Genomic DNA, 21,045 nt, shown 5'->3' on the forward strand with positions numbered 1-21,045 from the left:
CACTATAGATATACACCTAATCTAGTAATCGGTTTATTGGGCGCTCTATAAGCTTCAAAGTTACCGCGAAAAAATGTAAGATGGGAATTCCAATCTACTTACAAAATCCTTATTTGTGTCTACTAAGTTGGTTAATTTTTGGTATCGGTATTTGGTATTTTTGGTCCCCACCTAAGTACCAGTGTATGTTACACGCGAAATCATCAACGATCTCATCATCATCTTCCCCACACACTTTCACTTGCCGCACCGATTTTGAATAAGTGAGCTCGTAGTCCTATGTGTTCCGTTATGACACCAAAAGCTATACTGACCTCCTTCTTACCTCCTTTCATCCTCTCACGATCCGGATCACCCTATAGGATATTTGTCGTCCTACCGACTCTTTTGCGCGTATGTCGCCCACGCCCTTATATCGCATTGCGTCAAACCGAAAGTTTTCGGGTTAACCAAGTTCATTGACGGCAGTCCTCTGGCCTTCACCGTCAAATCGTCTGCCCTTTCATTTCGCCTTATTCCGTTATGGCCCGGCACCCAAACGATGTGAATTGTGCCATCCTAAGAGGCGTTAATCTCCTTTTTATACTGCAAGACTATTCGTGACTTTACCGTCCTGGTTGTTATTGCACTTAGAGCCATTTTATTCTCGGTAAAGAGGTTCATACTCGACGTCCTCGCGTTAGTACCACACCACCTTACGCATTCCGTGTCGCCCGGATATCTGCCTGCAGGACCGTATTATGGTCAGGCAGTCTAAAACAGAACTCAGTACTTGGGTTTTTAATGTAGACCCCCAGGCCCATTCTATCCCCTAGCTGTGATCCATCCGTGTAACATGATCTTCCAGATGGCAATACTAGGGTTCCGTCAGCCGACTGTGCCGCTCGCAGCAGTGCTTCGCACTCGTCTTCAAAGTTCATCTCAGGTATCCGATCGAAAATCTCTTCCCTTCCTTCCAGGTTTCCTAGCGTCGCCTCTCCCATCTCCCATCGCCCTAAGTTTCATAGCCGCCCTAAGTGCGCCCTAAGTTTCATAGCCGCAGTGGCTGCCTCACACTTAATCTGTATGTCAATGGGTCGGATATCTAGAATGGTCTCCAGTGCCCTAGTGGGCGTGGCCCTCATCGCTCCGCCTATCCAAAGGCAACATGTTCTCTGAACCTGTTGTATGGTCCTTATGTTGCACTTTTTCTCCACAGCAGTCCACCAAACTACTGAGGCGTATGTAAGTATTAGTCTAATCACGCTCATGTAGATCCAGTGGACTATTCTCGAATTCAGACCCCATTTAGAGCCTACGGCCCGTCTACATAGTGCCCAACATCTTTGTACCTTCTCAGGACGCTCCTGAATGTGACACTTCCAATTCAGTTTCCTGTCCAAGATCACACCTAAGTATTTGACCTTGACAGATATCGAAATCCTTTGATTGAGGAAACAAGGTGCGTTAAATTGGCCCACCTTCGTCTTCCTCGTGAACAAGCATATTTCATCATTTCATTTCTTTCGGCCCTTCTGCAGAACCGGTTTGAATACTTACCGCTAAGAAGTATTATAACATCGTCTGCGTTCCATGGTTCTGAGTAGAAAGGACATAAGTCATATAGGCCTTCGCTGCCGCTTAACTTGCCTTGCCGTGCTTGGGTATAAACACCACTCTTGCCTCCGGCCAGGCTTTCGGAGTATATGTAAGTCCTAGGCACGCTTTGAAAATAGTGGCCAGATGAGTCGGACTCCTTTTGTAGTAACGCTGGAAATATTTCATCAAAACTGGGTGGCTAAAATGGTTTGAAGCTCCTCAGGGCTTCCTTGACCATAAATTCCGTTATGATAAACCTTTGATCAACCTCATTATTCCAAGATTCCGGTGTCCACGTGAGTCCCGTCGTATCCTAGAAAATGGTTTTTCATCAAAGCCTCAACACGTATTCCGTTGGCTCATCTCTCACTCCCATGTCGTCTACTAACGTCTTAGTTTGGACATGGGTTTTTGAGAGAAACTTTTTCATCTTGGCGGCGTCATTAACGCTATCGACCTGGACGCAGAAACGCTTCCAGGAGGCATGTTTTGCCGCTCTGGTAATCTTATTGTATCTCTTGAGCCGTGGATAATATACATCCCAATTTACTTCAGATTTTTTACGACGTGCTTAACTAAGAAGTCTGCGGACATCTTTACCAAAGTTGCGAATCTCCCCGGTCATTCAGGGTCTTTTTTAGGCTGATTTTCTTTCCAAAGAGGACAACTATCATCGAAAGACTTCACCTGTGCAGTCGTAATCCTGTTGACATTTTCGTCAATGTCTTCTATGTTTGGACAATCTAAATTATCTTGCCTAAGTCTTTTTCTGAGTAGTCTTCCGAATTTTGGTCAGTTGGTTTTCAACTTAATATGGAAGCTTATCTGATTCGGCGCTGGCCATGCCCTTCTAGCGATGCTATGAAATGGCTTGGTCTTCCCATAGTACTTCAAAGCGGAGAGATCTTTTTCTTCTTCAGCATTTTAGCAGCGTGACGCTCTGCGGGAGATCTGATTCACTATCCAGCTTCCGTAGAAGTGCCTGGAATGTCAGTTCTATCCCTTCCAGCATCCTGCACTTTCGCCCGATTACGCTGCCGGTACATACTCTCTGTCTCCTTCGTCGTGCACCGGATCGCTTTCTCGGTCTGCTTGTGAGCTTAGCAAAGCCATCGCTCACTTCTGGCGTCATCCCGCTGCCCTCATCACTCGATTCGGCTGCGATGACTGTTTTATTGACACTGTCGCTGTCTGAATCCGAGTCGGCTGAGGACGAATTGTGCATCCCTCCGGTTTATCTGTCTCTTCCTCATTAGTTAGACTGACGACTAGTTGTGCATCTATAGGAGGGGATGACAGCATGCTGCGGTCTGACGCCACCACAGCAGCTGTTGGGTCTTTGGAGTTACTTTTGGGCCTCCTCCAAAAAGGCTTTAAAATTTTTTTCGAGGTATGGATATTATTCTTTGAGGAGCGAAATGAAAACACGTCCCCTTCACTCAACGGCTACTTTGGATGGAGAGAGATTTATATATACAGGGTGGCTGATGAATATTGCTACAATGATGAATATTGCTACATTTTTTTTTCGGTGTATGGAATACATTTTTCTTTTATTCATGTTAAATTAAATTATTAAATTAATTATTAAATTATTATTAATTAAATTAATTAATTAATTAATTAAATTAATTATTAAATTATTATTATTAAATAGAAAAAAAGTTATTACATTTTTTTTTGGTAGCGGCTTTCATCAGCCACCCTGTACAATTCATCTCATAAATAATTGCTGCGAAGTACTTTGGCTTGCCTGCAGCATGGGATTAATTATAAAACCATTATATATGTATCTGTTATATGTCGGTGGGGTTGGCTCGACCACATCTCTAAAGTCTGATGGATTGCAGTAGACTGAAAATTCCACTCAACCGATCAAACAGGAAGCGAAGGCGTTGAAACGGCACCCGACAAGCCCTGTGTGGGTTGGTCATCCGGTTGGTTTGGACTCAAGGTGTGCGCCGGCGGGAAAGGAATGAACTCAAAAGGTGCTTCGACAGCTGCAGCATCTAATGAGGAATCGTCCACACCGCAAGTGCCCAGTGGAGGGAGAGTTGTTCCACTGCGTTCTCACCTGCCCCTGGAAGCGTAAGGAAACTCATCATGACATAATCGAACGAATCTTGTGAGAATGAACTCCTGGAGGACTTAGAAAACTATGCTAACGCAACAGTGGTGAAATTTCTGAATCCTGACTATGGTCCGGATAATCTCCATCATTGTAAGGCTGCTTCGGCGGCATTAAAGATCCTCCTGATGGCAGGAGGATTTGGCATGGTTCCTATCATGGCACCATTGGTATTTGGAGGAATGGTTAGTGGACAAAGAATTCCGGGATTTAAACCACTTAAGGGGAATGGTAGACAAAGAGCCTACATTCTTGCAAAGAGTAGTCTTAATGTGTTCTTCCGCCGCCAAGCACAAACGATTCAGTAGTAGTCAGCCATGAAATTAATAGGTCTCACCACTGGATGGCTTCTCTATACATGGCACACGATAAAGAGATGCCGCTTTCAAGCCTATAGTTGTTGGTTGAAGCCGCTTCTGCATGGAAAAAGAGATAAGAGAATAAATCGATGTTTATAACAAGGAACAGGCAGAAGGTACTAGACTTTACCTTTGTTTCGGAGGATGTAAGCGAAAGGTTATGTGTCAGAAAAGTGTTGGATGAACACAGCTTCTCTGATCATCGTTCGGCTTAACATAAGAAAAGCGAATTGGGATGCAATCATGGGCATGCAATCTGCGCTACTATCCCTTCTAGACCAGAAAAGAAAGCGGAAACTGCGGAGGATACAGACATAATAGTCAATCGGATCACGAAGGCCTTGAATGACTCGCTTGTGTCAGCATGTCCTAGTGCCAAGCCAAGGTGCAAACAGCGACCACCGTTATGGACCCCAGAACTGGTTTGTCATGGAAGATAACTCAGGGAGAAAGCCGCAATGGCCCCACACGATTGGGACGTGTATATGGCAGAGCTAAGAACATACAAGAGAGAGCTACGAAAGTCTCATAACAAATCCTGGGCGGAATTCTGCAGCTCCGTGGAGGATATATATGACCTTCCTTAGCCTAGAGGGCTAAGGAAGGTCATATCCACGAAACCTTTATATTCAGAAGTCGGATAATGAATGGACAATGTCTAGTGAAGAAACTCTATAACTACTCGTTGACATGATCAGGCCCGGGCAACGAATGATAGATGGCACAAGGGGGGGCGGTGAGGGTTCAAAAATTATATGGCCTAATCTAGACTTGAAGAGGTCTACCGCTTTGCTATCACTGGCTAGAACAGTCGCGTCAGTCAGGTAAGTGTCTGGTAGGAAAACATGCTGACAGACTGAAGGTTGCAAGTAACAACTTTTGTAGAAGCAGTAAGGACTTCGAGGAAGAAGAGACTTTAGAACATCTGCTGTGTGTGTATCTCGCACTGACAGTCAGAAGGAGTTCCGCTAAGGTTCTTATTTCTTTGAGAACTTGTCTGATTTAGCGGAGTTTCACACTCCCAGTTGGTTGAGCCTTATAGAGCGGATTGGATGGTTCAACGGTAGGAACTAGTGGTATCACAATGGACAATAACGTCTAAATGAGTCTAATGGCAGACTGCCAATTTAACCTAACCATCAGTTATATATTGATGATGTTCCAAAATTCCCAAATATGCAATCGGTACAGTCTTTTATGCGAACGAAGCATGTATTGTTTCATTTTAATGTAACTCTTAAAGTACAGAATATTGTTGTATAAAAACATTATGTACATACATTTTAAGTTGTTGCTAACACAAAAAACAAATCTCTTTTTCAAATTCTAATTAATTTTATGCTATATTCAAATTAGTCGTACATATGACATTTTACAAAGTCTGCAGATTCGGCTATGGGCACCATAAAGATCACAAAAACAAAAGAGACGTAAAAAATGAGTTAAGTCGCTCGGGCCTTACTTTGGTTACCCAACAGAATGTATGTTGTGCAATTCTTACAGAAAGAGTTCAAGCGAATTCTATGCAAAAAAATGTTCATGCATCCATATTGAATTGCGATATAATGTAATAGAACATTTAAGAGGAGTAGGAGGAGTTGCATTTCTCAAATAATTAAAAAATATAAATGCTCTAAAGAAACGCCTTTTTCCCAAATATTTGTAATAATCGCCAAATATTTGTATTCCATGTTGTTGATTGATTCAACTGAATGGAAGCATTCTACACTAAAAAAAAGGAGTATCTTATTTTCTAGTACAAAATTTAACCTAATATGGATACAAATTTTATTTTACCTTATGCAAATTTTTTGTAATGTTATGAATATTTACTAAACTACGAAAATCTGAAATATGTACTTTTACTAAACTACTGAAATTTAAAACCATCAATTATAGGGACTTACTAATTCAACGTTCATCACATTGAAGAAGCAGGAAAAAAATCGTTGCTACTTCCATTTTTGATTAGTATAAAATAAAAAGAGGTATACATAATACGTAAGTGCATTTTTAAGATTTTTTTCAAAGCTGCAAGTAAATCATATACCCTTTACGGTCGGAATAATTGTTTTCATTGGTTCATGTCTGGTCTTGTGTCCCCACCTAAGTTCCGGTGTCTGGACATAGGAAAATGACATAGGAAATGCTTCAACGTCTCATTGTCCCCCCTACAGGCCATAGACATGTAATCGCATGCCGCACCGGATTTGCATAAGTGGGCTCGTAGTCCTATGTGTCCCGTTATGATACCGAAAGTTATACTGACCTCCTTTCAGTAATAGCCTCGTCTTCTGGCAGGTCTTCTCATAGGATTTTCGTCGTCCCGCATCGCTGTTCCACAGTGTTACATGCGCACATGCCCTTAATTCGGACTGCGTCGACCCTAAGCCTTCGGGTAAATCAAGTGTATTGAGGGCAGTCCTCTGGCCTTTACTGCCAAAATCATTTCCCCTTACTCCGCTATAGTACGGTGCCCAAACGATGCGGATGGTGCCATCTTTAGGGAAGACATTAATATCCTCTTTACACTCCAAGACTGTTCGTGATATTACCGTCCTGTATTTTATTGCCCTGATGACCGGCTTGCGGTCCGTAAAGATGTTCAAACCCGACATTCTCGCGTTAACACAACACCACCTCACGGATTCCGTGATCGCCCGGATCTCCGCCTGCAGGACCGTATTAAAGTCATGCAGTCGATTGATTATACCTCCATCTTAAAGTGATGGATATAATAAAGAAAACTTTAATTTATGTCTTTATTGTTTTTGGTTTTTTCGTCTTGTTTCGAAATGTGAATTTTCAAGTTGTTGCTGAAATTTTGCAAAAACAACAACAGCAGCTAACAACCAAAATCCGAATAAAACGGAAGTTAATGCGACAATACGCATCTGAAAGCATTCATGGTGGCGGCTGTGTGTTTTGCTGTTGTAGTTGCAGTAGCTATTTCTGCCAAAAACACAAAATTCCACCACTTGTGCCATTGCGCTGTTGCTTTCCGCTCACCTAACATCATCACCAACAACCAAATGATTCGCATTGGAGTTTGTTTGACAGCTTTGTTTGTTGCAGCCGAATTGCGTCGCCTCTGCTGTTGCCGTAGTAGTAGCCGGTTGTTTAAATGTCAGCAGTAAATATGGCGCCTTTGTATTCTCACACACGGAGATCATTTTTGCGAGAGTGGGATTTGTTTTTTTTTTCGTTCTTTTACCCTCCAGCATGGGAAAGAGGTATACTAGTTTCGTCATTCCGTTTGTAACACCGATTATGGGTCTCGCCATCTAGAGGACGCAATTCTTAACTGATTCAGCTGAAATTTTGCACGGTTGATATGACTTCCAATAATTGTGCCAAGTATGCTTTAAATCGCCTTATAACCTGATATAGCTGCCATGTACACCGACTCCCGACTAGACTCTTGAGACTCTAGATTGGACAATTCTCATCCGATTAGCTGAAATTTCACACATATGGTTTTGGAATGTCTTTCAAGAACTGTGTTAAGTATGGTGTAAATCGGTTCATAACCTGATATAGTTGCCATATAAACCGATCACCCAATTTGACTTTCTGAGCCTTTGGAGGACGCAATTATTACTTGCTTTGACTGAAATTTTGGGGGTGGTATTTTTCTATGAATTCTAACAGCCATGACAAGTACGGTTCATATCGGTCAATAACTTGGTGTAGCTCATACATATTTGATAGGGTTGTTCAAAGACTTGGACACATACGATCCATGATGGAGGGTACATAAGATTCGGCCCGGGCGAACTTAGCCCGTTTTTACTTGTTTTCTTATTTGTTCATTAATTTTCAAACACATTTGTTTTGTGAAATAGCCGCACTACATGAATTCGGGTATAAACTACAATTACAACAACAAAACCAACTATGGCAGTATAAAGAAGAATTGCATGAAAGCTTTCAAGGTCATTGCCAACAACACAATGACTGACTGACGGAATGAACGGGGGTGAATTATTTTATGCAAACGCGCAAATCACTGTCTTTGCAGCAGCGCACACATCCGCTAATGACAAGCAAGTCGCAGACATCGGAGACGACGTCCGAGTATTGTTTAAAAACCAACGTCATCATTGGTTGATGAAAGGCAGCAGCCATTTTAATCGAAATTACAATTATTTTCATCGGTTTTTATTTTCAAAATAACTTCAAGTTGAAAGCCACTGAAGAAGTGTGGAGTATGATTTCATCCGCATTCACGTGTGCGTCCGTAAGCGCTTAAACGTGATGTAGATTTTGTCATAGCATTTATGAGAAGTATCTAATTTCGTCAAATATGTCTAATTTCATTTGTCTAATTTCGACAAATGAAGTATGCTTCATAAAACTTAAACACATGGTATCAATGAAACATACCAAAATGTGAAACAATCAAACATATAATTTATGAAAAGTTTATAAATATTATGAAAAATTATACTTATTATGAATATTTTCTTTACATATATGAAACAAAATTTCGTTAGTACCAGAATTTTTTTTATGAGCATTTGTATTGTTACACGTTTTCATAGAAAATTTTCATAATATTCCTGATTATCATTTATATAATAAAACGTTTGATCTGTTTTCCCAACTAATTCAAATTAGTATTATTTTGCTTTACCAAATTACTTTTGAAATTGTAGTATTGTTATCGTAAATTATTTTGACTTACCTTAAACTAAAACACTCGCCAGTCGGGCGTTACCCGTCCAGCAATCCATAAGATAATTATTATGTTGGCCGTGGTTGCCGCTGCTCGCTTCTCCGTTACGTTCCCAATAACTTCGACTGTTTTAGTTCGAGTTGCTGCGATCAGTGTGGTATAAAAAATGATACGTTTGCCTTAATTCAATTTTGTTACAAATATTTTTCAATGAATGTGCACACACGCGCGAGTTTTGATTCGTTTCGAGATACAGTATTCAAAAATTAAATGTGGGTGATTTATTTATTTTTGTCACTTTTTGCCAAAGAATATAATCGTTTGTTTTTTTTTTTTCAAGTTTTTGGTCCAAAATTTATGTGTGTTGTGATTTTAAGTTAGCAATCAGATGAAGGCCAGAATATATCGTAGTCGCTGGAGTTGTATTGCTTTGAAGGCATTTGGGAAATTTTGAATTTTGTACAGAAGAACATCCCTGCAAAAAAAAAAAACTCACATAAATATAATAAGAGAAAGAGTATCACTATTTATAGTACAGTCATAGAAAAAAGTGTGCTGAAAATAGCAAACAATATCCGCTGAATAGCAGTAGTTATGCTATTACAGCAGTAGTTCTGCAATTTCAGATCAGCAGGCTTTATATAAATACAAAAGGCCATGCCAGTCACGTAGAGTAATAAGAAAAATGCGATCTAGCTCAGCCACATTGATGAATCAGGTAACTTCTTTACAGCAATATTCCTTAAATTCACAGCATGTCTTCCAACATAATTGGAAATTCTAAAAAATGGTCAAAGTAATCAATACAAATAGCAGGCAACTATAAAAAGGAGCAGACAATTTTATTATTTTTCAGCAGACTTGTGTATTCGAAACAGGAGATTTTGTTACGAAATATTTGCCATTTTCAGCAGATAAAAACTGCTGTTTCAGCAAACATTTTTGTTGTTTTAAATAACAAATTTGGTTGAGGATAGGTGAGGATGTTGAAGGGATGTAATCTGCGTGGCCCTACTTGGCATGTTGGTCAGAAAAATTCTAAAGACTCGACTTTGTGTGGTATTTGCAGTTTTGTTGTTGTTTGTATTTATATCTATTGGGAGCCTACACAACAAGACACAAAAATGTTTAACTACAGTACAAGTCGCATGCAGTGAGTGGGTCGGTGGGTGTCAGTCAATGTATTTAAATATAGAAAAGAAAATCAAAAATATAGCCGGTTATGAATGATTATGCTATGTAAAAGTATATAATTGTGTGGATATAATATGCACTCAATGAACGAAATAGTTGGTATTTTGCAATATGTAATGGGATTTTTGTTTAAATGTCCATATAGACGACATTATCCATTTTTTTAAAGTTCGCAGTTAATAATGATTCTGTGACGAAAAAATGGGATATATAATAAGTCGCCCTTCCACGAACATACCCAAAATGTTCATGCCCGCTTTGTGTTTGAAATAGATAATGCGACAAAAGGCGTGAACAAAGCAATATGGTGTCTCAAAAGGAAGGTATAGCGAATCTGACATAGAAATGTGGCGTCAAGTGCCTGGGGGTCATCCCAGCCTCTAAGACCGAAGATCATGATAAGGTAGCATTCAAGTTCGGGGATTTTGGAAGTATGGTAGCAACCAAACATTAAATATGGATTCATCTTGCAGAGAGCCTGGACCCCATATTGTCATATGACAATATGGGGTTCAAATTCGAGATATTTGAGAGCAGTGTACGAATTTGATATCCATTTTTTTGGGCCAAGTACCTAAAGGGCCGTCAATCTTGGCCCTTAGGTACTAGGTATATATATATATATATATATATATATATATATATATATATATATATATATATATATATATATATCTATAACAGAAGAAATTTGCTCTTGGTCCATAGTGGAATGTTCATGGACAAATTTGCATTTGGATACCAAAACCACTTTAAACCGTAACCTTCAATTGAAGTCCCTCATTTATTCGCTGCATTGAAAAAATGTTTGTCCTAAATTTAAATCTCCGAGGCACACATTGGCAAACTTAATTTGAAGATGATCAATTTTCTAACTGTTTAAGGAGATATTCCATTTGGTGAAAAATATTTTACTTCATATTACGGATTTTTTATTTTAAATGGTAGGCTGATAAATCCTTAACTTTGCTTGCCTTACAAATAGGAGCGTCTTTAAAAAAAATTCTAAAAATAATAATTTCACTGTCGTATATGAAGTAAAAAACGAATCAATCAGCGATCAACATTTGAAACGGATGGTCATGTCCGTTGGAAATGTTAAATAAAATTAAAAAAATAGCATCTTTTTTTCAGAGTGATTTGCTTTCATGCACATGCGAATTGAGGTTCTCGAGATCTTATGCAGAATCGTTGGTGGGTGTTACGCATCGTTGCCGTGATTTTAGTGCCCCTGCCATCTTATGACTGTATGTATATTCAAATACCCTTATTCAAAACACCTTTTTAATTGTTTTGTTTTTTCTGTTCTCCTTATGTGCTAGGACTTAGTTTCTGTTGCTTCACAGTTTGAACCTAGTGTCAAACTCTTTAAACTTTGTTTTTGTTTCAATCTTTTTAACACTCAAATATAACTAAAGAAAACTTTTCAAAGAGCTCAGCAAAAATGGTTTTCCATCTGAAATACACAAAGATGGAACTATCCAGGGCATACAAGTTCTATGTTAAACAGACGAAAATAAAGGTTGTCTTTTAGATGTCTTAAAAAGTATACACCGAGGACCTTTGGTAGGCAGAAAGCATCTAATGCACATACAACATATGTAAATGTAGTTGTACATTTACACCGATCCCCAAGAAACAAGTATTTTCTTGTACATTTTGTTGCCATTGAACTTGAACATTACCTAGCAGAGGTGTTTGTCTATAACGTTTAGTCAATTAATTGAATTAAAGTTAATAGTTAAGTATGCATATACACGTTTGTCCAAAACAAGGACTTTTAAGATGGGACAAATTTTAATTTGTCCCTTTAAATAAGGAATATATCGTAGAATAAGTTGCATATTTTCAATTGTTAATTAAATAATATTGTGAATTAGTATAATTGTTAGTGTATACGATATCTTCCTATTATACCAACCCTACACAGGATGGGGGCATACTTATCTAGTCATTTCGTTTGTAACACCTCGAAATATTCGTCTAAGACCATATAAAGTATATATATTCTTGATTGTCTCGACGATCTGAGTTGATCTAGCCATGTCCGTCCGTCCGTCTGTCGAAATCACGATAGCGGTCGAACGCGTAAAGCCAGCCACATACAGTTTTGCGCAGATACTTAATATTGATGTTGCTCGTTGGTTGTTGGGGATTGCAAATGGGCCATATCGGTTCAGATTTGGATATTGTTCCCATACAAACCGATCTCCCGATTTGACTTCTTGAGCCCCTGGAAGCCGCAATTTTTGTGCGTTTTGGATGAAATTTTGCATGTAGTGTTCTGTAATGACTTTCAGCAATTGTGCCAAGGACGGTCCAAATCGGTCAATAACCTGATATAGATCCTATTTAAAACGATCTCCCGATTTGACTTCTTGAGTCCTTACAAGCCGCCTTTTGTTTTTGTTCGATTTGGCTGAAATTTTGCATGCCGTGTTCTGTGACGACTTCCAACAACTGTGCCAAATACGGTCCAAATCAGTCTATAACCTGATATAGCTCCATGCAAACCGGTCTCTCGATCATCCTTGTTTGGTTCCCAGAAGCTTTAATATTTGCTGGTTTGAAGGATGTTAGGTATGAAGAATAAAATTATGCCCTTCAACAAAATCCATGGTGGTGAGTTCCCTAGATTCGGCCCAGCTGTACTTTGCTATCACTACTCATCTGTTCTAGTTCTACAGCTCACTTGTCTTTTCTCTAATTCTTTAAGCTTCACTTCTTCTACAACAGCAGCAATCTGAATAATACACATATCCTACACTTCTCCTTGCTTTACCCAATAAAAACACTAGCCCTTGTATATCTCATAACCCGACACTTACTGTCTTCTGATTTCTCCATCTCGATTTGGCGTACCTCATTTTTTCATTTGACTTATTGTTCCTCTGTGTACGAGGAATAATAATTTATTACCGCTCAATGACAGCCCACTCAACATCCACACAGAGAATTCCATTTGTGACGTCACCGTCTCTCATCTCTCACCTCCACAACCACACATCATCAAGCGATCACTCAACCCCCTCTCCACGTCTAATTGGAATCCACCACTCTTGTGCAAAAGGCATTGAATGTGGATCAGATCATTATAAAAATGGTTCTATTTGATTAATTACATTAAATAGAAATATTTTTGGAAATTTTAGGAAATTAGCGACTTTCATTCGAAAGATAGTGTTCCCCTGGCAAAAAGACAGATTAACAGACATACCAATAAATAATCTATATACATTATAGGGTCTTAAACCCGTATTCGTAAGGCCGTAAGGCCATAATTGGCACAGCTCCTCCATTCTATGGTGGGAAGCATATAAATAGAACCATTACGACCCATAATTAGATAACCGTCCAATCTTTTATAAGTAGAAGTAATCCAAGACAATAGTTGAGCGATGACGACTATATACTACCCCACCCCTATATATATAAGAAATATAAATTGGACTTTATTATAAGTCTCAGCAGAGTTGGATTGACTTCGGTAGAGGTATTTAGCCGCAGTCATATTTAGGCAGAGGTATTCAACCCAACCGAAATTGCCTTCAATAATGTAAAACCGACACCAATCGGGCAGGAGTGGGAATCTTCAGGCGCGAATATTACCATAATTTACATACTATAAGATGTTTGACGCTCAGATCGGAATATGCATTGTGAGAGTCTAATTGCAAATTCTAATGGAAATTGAATCTCAAATCCAACATTGTAAAAAGAGCAAGAAATCAACTCTTGCCCAATACATTTATAGAGGGCTTTTGGGTCGTGAGGACATCAATTGGCTGTATAAATTTTGACCTATATGCTCGTGTGATATTGTGGATGGGAATTTAAAAATCCTTCAACCTTCAATACTCAGCTGAATCCAAAGGATTGCTTGATTGTGCATGACAGCTGCATTGAAGACGACATCATCTGGTATACTGAATTCAATGCATCTCTTCATGCCTTTGGACATTGTGTTTGCAACCACAGCCAACAGTGAGAGAAAATTGAAAACAAAATAATAATAACTATACCGTGTGAGAGCGGGTAGAGATAACTCTTTGAAATTTGAAATGGTTAGATTTGGTGTAAAGAGTAAAAAAAACATGTGCCTAATTTGGGAATATGGACTTTGGAACTTTTGAACTCGGGGGGGACTTTCAATTTTTTAAATAAGAAATTGCCTATTTTGAAGTACATATAACACCCGTTTAGGTTACAATATTTTCGGCCGGGCCGAATCTTATATACCCTCCACCATGGATCTCATTTATCTATTTCTATGCGCTGTATCTCTTTTTAGGCAAACTAAGAATATTGAATAAGAACTGTTATGCTATTGGAGCTATATCAAGTTATAGTCCGATTCGGACCATAAATGAATGCAGAACATTGTAGAATTCATTGTGTAATATTTCAGTTCATTCGGATAAGAATTGCGCTTTGTAGGGGTCATAAAAAAACACCACATGCAAAATTTCAGTCAAATTGGATGAGAATTGCGCCCTCGAGAGGCTCAAGAAGTCAAGATCCAAGATCGGTTTATATGTCAGCTATATCAAAACATGGCAGCTATATAAACCATACTTAGCGCAGTTGTTGGAAGTGGTACCAAAATACCATGTGCAAAATTTCAGTCAGATTGGACGACAATTGCGCCATCTAGAGGCTCAAGAAGTCAAGATCCAAGATCGTTTATATGACCATTGACAATCCCAACTGACCTACACAAATAAAAAGTATTTGTGCAAAATTTCAATCGGCTAGCTATACTCCTTCGAAAGCTAGCGTGCTTACGACAGACAGACGGACGCACGGACATGGCTAGATCGACTTAAAATGACAAGACGATCAAGAATACATATACTTTATGTGGTCTTAGACGCATATTTCGAGGTGTTACAAACAGAATGATAAAATTAGTATACCTCCATCCTATGGTAGAGGTAATAAAAATCAAGACATTATAGCAAGTTTTTTCAATTACGACTAATCAATGAATATACTTTTTTGACCAAACAATGCAAAAAGTACACTTTCTCACATTTTCTTATTACTAAGCTGTATAACTTTTAACTGACTAATCAAATGTTGCCACTTTTTGCGGCAAAGTCGTCGTAGATGTATTCGTAAATTGTAAAATACGTAGCCAATCTCGGACGAAATTTCAACATATATAAAAATTTAAACTCGTTAATCCCACAAATGAAGATTTCACATTCCGAAATATCGAGGTGACCAAATTTAGGGGCCTCCCAAAAGGCGCCCGGACAACCTAGGGCCTTGAAATTTTTAACACAATCTCTCTGACACCTCAGCTCTAACCGTTTTCAAACTTCAAACAGATAACCCGTTCTTACATGGCATATTTTCTATTATTTTTTTGGATTTTTTCCCACTGTGCGTCGCAAGGTTTAGAATGTTTCTTTTTGTGAAAGTGCGGCTACAGACGTGGGGTAATCCTTGATTGAATGCCCAATGTCCAAGATAGTGTGGACCACACATTCTCTAAGACGATAATGGTCGAAAGGAACTATACCACTATACCTGATAGAGTCGGTTGCAACTTATATGCAAATTTGCTCATGGACATTCCAATAGGGAACAGCGGGGATACTCCTCTCATATCATTGAGTGCTGCCCGATACAGGCTTAAGCTCAATGATGAGCGACCTCTTTTTTATTGAGTCCGATCGGGTTGCCCCAGAGTGACACCACTTGATAGAGAAATTTACACGGCTGTATACCTAAGGTAAATACCTCACAAGTCCAGCGTCAAAGGAGGACATGATAACCTATGAGCTATGGTGATCACGTGGTGGAACTAATCTCTGATAAAAGACATGTCTATATACCTCGCATGTCACCGTCAAAGGCGGAGACCCGAAAGCCTGGCAGAAGGCAAGGCTGTTATACCCAAGCATTGTGCATAAAATAGAAGAATTCTTCGATGTCAAAACGTTCACACAGGCGGTATGCATTGACTTCGAGGGGCGTTTAATAATGTGCGGACCGACACACTGATCCAATCCTTTGACCAGTTCCGGGAGGACCGGTTCCTTAGAGACTGGATAAACCATTTGCTAAAGAACGGGTGAATAAGTTTTGGATCCCTTATAAGGGAGAAGCTGGCACAGGGCCTTCACAGGAAGGCATTTTATCGACAATCCTATGGGTGACCACCACAAATTACCGGATCTGACTGAGGAGAGATTTGAACCTACTTGCTACTCAGACGATATTAAAATACTTCCAAGAGTAAAGGCTCTGAATCAGCTATGTGGAAGTGTCGAAAGGGTCTTGTGGACCTGTTCAATCTGCGTGCTTACGAGGAAGACGAAGGTGAGCGAATTTGACGCCCCACGTTTCCACGTCAAATACTTGGGAGTGAATTGGAAGTGTCACATTCAGGAGCGTACTGAGAATGCTCAAACAAGTTGGGCACTATACAAACTGGACGTAGGCCCAAAATGGGGTCCGAATCCGAGGATAGTCCTCTGGCTCTACAGGAGTGTGATTAGACCAATACTTACTTACGCCCCAGTTATTTGGTGGACTGCGATGGAGAAAGAATGCAACGTAAGGATATTACAATAGGTTCAGAAAATGTTGTCTTGGCATAGGTGGAGAGATGAGGACCATGCCCACTAGGGCACTGGAGACTATTCTAGATGTCCGTCCCATAGACATACAGATTAAGTGTGAGCTGGCCACTGCAGCTATGAGATTTAAGGTGATGGAAGAATGGATAGAGGATAGAATAGGTCTTACCATCGCGGTATAATCGAGGTGACGATAGGAAACCTAGAAGGAATGAAAGAGATTTCCGATCGTTGACGTGAGACGAGACTTTAGGTCTGCTGCCAGCGCCACAGTCTTGGATTGCCATCTGGGAGGTTATGCCACACAGATAAGTCTAAGCAGAATGCGTTAGGTGGTGTTGTGTTAACGTGAGGACGTCGAGAGTTAACATCTTTACGGACAGTAAACTATACATCAGGGCAATAACAAGCACGACTGTAAGGTCACCAGCAGTCTTGGGGTGCAAGTAGGAGATTAACGCCTTCTCTGAGGGTGGCACATTTCGCATCGTTTTGGTGTCGGGCCATACCGTAGTAGGGGGGAATGTAGTAACGGATGATTTGGCAGTAAAGGCCATAGGACTGCTGTCAATACACTTGGTTAACTCGTAGGCTTTGAGGTAGACGTAGTCCGTGTTAAGGGCGTTTGCCTCGAACGAACTGTAGAATAGCGAAACGGTCGGTTGGATGGCGAAAATCTTATGGAGAGGTCTAGGTCGTGAGAATCGAGGATTTTACTGAAAGGAGGTAAGAAGGAGATCAGTATAGCTATCGGCATCATAACAGGACACATAGAACTATTATGCAAAATCGGTGCAGCATGTGTGGGGCATGTGGGGAAGATGATGAGACGCTGGAGCATTTCCTAAGTCAACGCCCGGCTTTCGCGGACAGACACCGGCACTTTGTTGGGGACACCATACCAGTCATGAACCAACTTAGGGAGGTGGTATGGAAGCAAGCATTTTGCAAGTTATTTTTTAGTATCTCGAGCACACAAGAAGGTGATTAATGGCTTGGGTGTGTGCCCTTCTTCTCACATCTACTTAGTGATGTTCCCTAAAGGACTACAACTTACCCTCTGCAGAAGGTTACCCGAACTTGATATCAAGTGAAATTCCTGACATTAATGAAATATTGGAGTGGCTATGGTGGTGGTTGACGAAAAATCTTGAAAAAGAGAGGCTGGTACCATCATAACTCTAAGGAATATGTTTCTGAATTCAAAAACCGCCATCAACGAGATGGCTGAACCGTTTGAAATTCTCCTCTTCTTGATGCTAGGCGACAAGTGTTTCTCAGGAAAATGTAGAGCAGTAGAGCTTTAAAGACTAGGAACTACAGTGCAAATCCGTGCTGATTAAGCTGGCCGCATTATAAGGCTAATAATAACTTAAAGCTTATTTCCAAATTAAAGACAATTACCCCTATCAGGATATGTGGAGCATGTGAAGATGCTTTTGCTGTCTGCTGATTGTAAATTCAAAATTGAATTGAATTGAATTTACCATTTTTGCTCTTTTCAGATTAGCTTATTCGACCATAATTGTTTTATTCAAGATAAGTTCAATATTCTCAAAATTCCTACAAAACTAAACAACTCAAACGCTATCATTGTTTAAATGAGTCATGCATCATCTTTGCTTACGATTACATTGTAAAGGCAATAAGCCAATCTCTTTTGAAGATAAAAGTTCTTTATGTAACAGGGCAAACTAGTTAAAAACTTAAATCTTTCTAAAATCTCCATTAAAGTGAATTTCTTTGAATTCATTTCTGTGTTTTGTTATTTTTAGACTTTTTTACGACAGTGTAAAATGGAAATAACGAAAAGGAATTTAGCCCATTTCCACGTTAAAGTATCGAGGAAAACTTTTTAATTTCACTTTTCTCTTACTTGAAAAGTTCTTTGATATCTAAGAAAGTGTAAGAGAAATGGGAACTTCCACTCATTCACACACACACACACACACATGCACACATACAACAATGTTCGTCTAGCAAATGAAACTTTGGAAAAGTTTTTGCATATGTTTTATTATCCTTCGACTTAACCACAATGCCTGCTGGCGGAAGTTGAAGAGTGAAAATAACATTTCTTAATTAGCATGCAACACGTTGTGGCACTACTATAAAGTAGCAGTGGAAGTACCAACATAGTTGTTGTAAAAGTACATAGCAGACGTAGCATATACACACGGCGGCAGCCATCATCAGAGTAAACTATGGATCAAGTTTGTTCCACCACTCATCGCCACGAAACAGGCAGACACGAAAAGTGCCGGGCTGGCCTTTTTTTTAGTTTCAAATAACTTTGGGCTTTTGTCAGGAGGAAATCTTTTTGATTTCTTAGCGTTTAGTTTAAAAGTAGAAAATTAAGAGTCACATGACTACAGCATAAGCGGAAGTAAAGAGATTTTAATTGTAACCGTTTAAACCAACGGCAGAAGCGTTTTCATGACATTTCTTTAAGAACATTCTTAATGTTGACTGGGGTACCAATTCAAACAATCAAAGAAAAACAGAGAAGAAGGATAAAAATATTGATTAAATAGAAAATTATATACTGTTGGTTGGTATAACAACTTAAACGTTTTAAATGAGGTCTATTAAACAAAAATTTATTTTGACCAGATATTCGCACACATATACAAAAGTTAAGGCCTGGTTATGACCTCGTAAATGTACCGTAAATATATCGTACATGTAAAGAGGCAATTATGCTTATTACAAAACGTAGCATTTGAAAAAACAATTTTATTAACAAAAAATACTTGAAGGTGAGAGAGGGTCTGACGTCGGAGAATTTCAGGCACACCTCAAGGGCACAAATGCGTTGGGACGACACTCACCGCTCTGAGTGGTCGGACTGTATGGTTCGTGGCAGCACTATCAACGCGGATTTCGGTGATAGTGCGGTCAGATAATGTGAACGCTTCAGGTAGGGGTGTTCTCGCACATATCTCTGGAACATTGTGAAAAACGAATTTCGAAGATGGAGACGTGGACTCGATTGGAGCTATACTACGACACGTACAACATTTCAGGCAGAGCACTGTATTACAATGATAGACGCTAAAATTCTGGGAGGGGATTACCAGTTTTGGAAATCGGTATATGTGACGGCCCTCAAGGCCATGGTTTCTTGTACAGTGAGGTCGAAATGCGTGGCGGAGTGTGTTGAATCCCTGAATAGTTTTAATCCCAGTTTTACGACATGGTGTTAACATGGATTAGTGCATACGATTGGCGCTCGAGGCGCTATTACACGCCATGTAAAAGTCTTATGAAATGTGACTTTTTGTATTCACATGTAATTGAAAATATTTGTCAAAATTGTAAATTTACATAGGATTCATCATTTTTGCTATCACACCTGTATATTATTTTCGTATGACATAACCTAAAAATTTGAGCAAAAGCTGATTTTTTTATTCGAAATAATTGTTAAAGTTGTGAGAAAGCTGGTTAGTTCATAAAATTGTGAAAACAATTTAAATTGGGTTGCTTTCATTTGACTGACAACAAAAAGGGCTGATTTCTTTATGTTTTTGTCAGAAGGAATAGAGCACGCTCTAATCGAAAAAAGTACGTGTGCTATTTTGAAAAGGGATTTTCATAAGTTAGTTGCGTTTGTATCACACGACATGTACAATTCAACATGTGCTAAATTTGACATGTCATAAGACAACTGCATGTCGTGTGATAGAGCCTTTACTGCTACTCTCTTCTTCTAATTTCCGCTTATCACATATTTCTCACTTTTTCATTTCCGTTTCACCACAGGCCATGTTGGCCATCAAGTGAACTCACCTTTTCATGGTGGGTTATCCGTTCACACTTAACCTAAACTTAAAAATTCCACATAGAAATCAGGGAATAGGAGAAAAGTAGTTTTCTAAATACATATGCATAAATTTTTGGTTTTGAAATTTGTTTAAACTACAAATTTTATCAGCTAAAACAAAAACGCAACGTAAAAGTTTGTTTCTACTAAATTCTACATCCCGGTTACGGTCGACAGACGTTCGGTAATCATTTGTATGCGTATTCATAAGTCAAAACAAAACAGCTGACAGAGCACAACCAGGCCTTTGCTATTTTTATAGAAACTGAAACTTTGCCATTTTCAGCATGACATATCAATCAGATCGATGATGCATGATTTTTATCCATTAAGATTTGTTAACAAAGAAAAAACAAAACAGCATGACATATCAATCAGATCGATGATGCATGATTTTTATCCATTAAGATTTGTTAACAAAGAAAAAACAAAACAGCGAGCGATGGTGCAAATTTTCGAATAACGATAGTGCCAGATCGGGAACTCCATTATTTCTGATTTAGCCCAATATGCCTTGCATATTGTAGATATAACTGATATAACCGCTAGTGAAATTTCAATCGTTATATAAGCACTAGATTTTTCAGACAAGGGAAGCCATGCCTGTCCGTCTGTCGAAAACAAGATAACTTTCGAACGAAATTGTCCACTTATCTCACGATCTACCGACTTCACTTTTTAAGTATATAGAG

The 21,045-nt window shown here is 39.2% G+C and overlaps 1 protein-coding gene across 2 annotated transcripts in view; it reads right to left on the reverse strand.

Moving 5' to 3' along the window:
* LOC106091895 (broad-complex core protein isoforms 1/2/3/4/5) overlaps window positions 1-21,045 on the reverse strand; it is an 889,290-nt gene that overhangs the window by 714,511 nt on the left and 153,734 nt on the right. For both annotated transcript variants that reach the window (XM_059368068.1, XM_059368069.1), the window contains exon 3: window positions 8,753-9,218. The gene's annotated coding sequence lies outside the window, so the exon portion shown is untranslated. The remainder of the gene's footprint in view (window positions 1-8,752; window positions 9,219-21,045) is intronic.

The sequence above is a fragment of the Stomoxys calcitrans genome, chromosome 4 (assembly GCF_963082655.1).
Source record: "Stomoxys calcitrans chromosome 4, idStoCalc2.1, whole genome shotgun sequence".
In the NCBI taxonomy this organism is placed as follows: Eukaryota; Metazoa; Arthropoda; class Insecta; order Diptera; family Muscidae; genus Stomoxys; species Stomoxys calcitrans.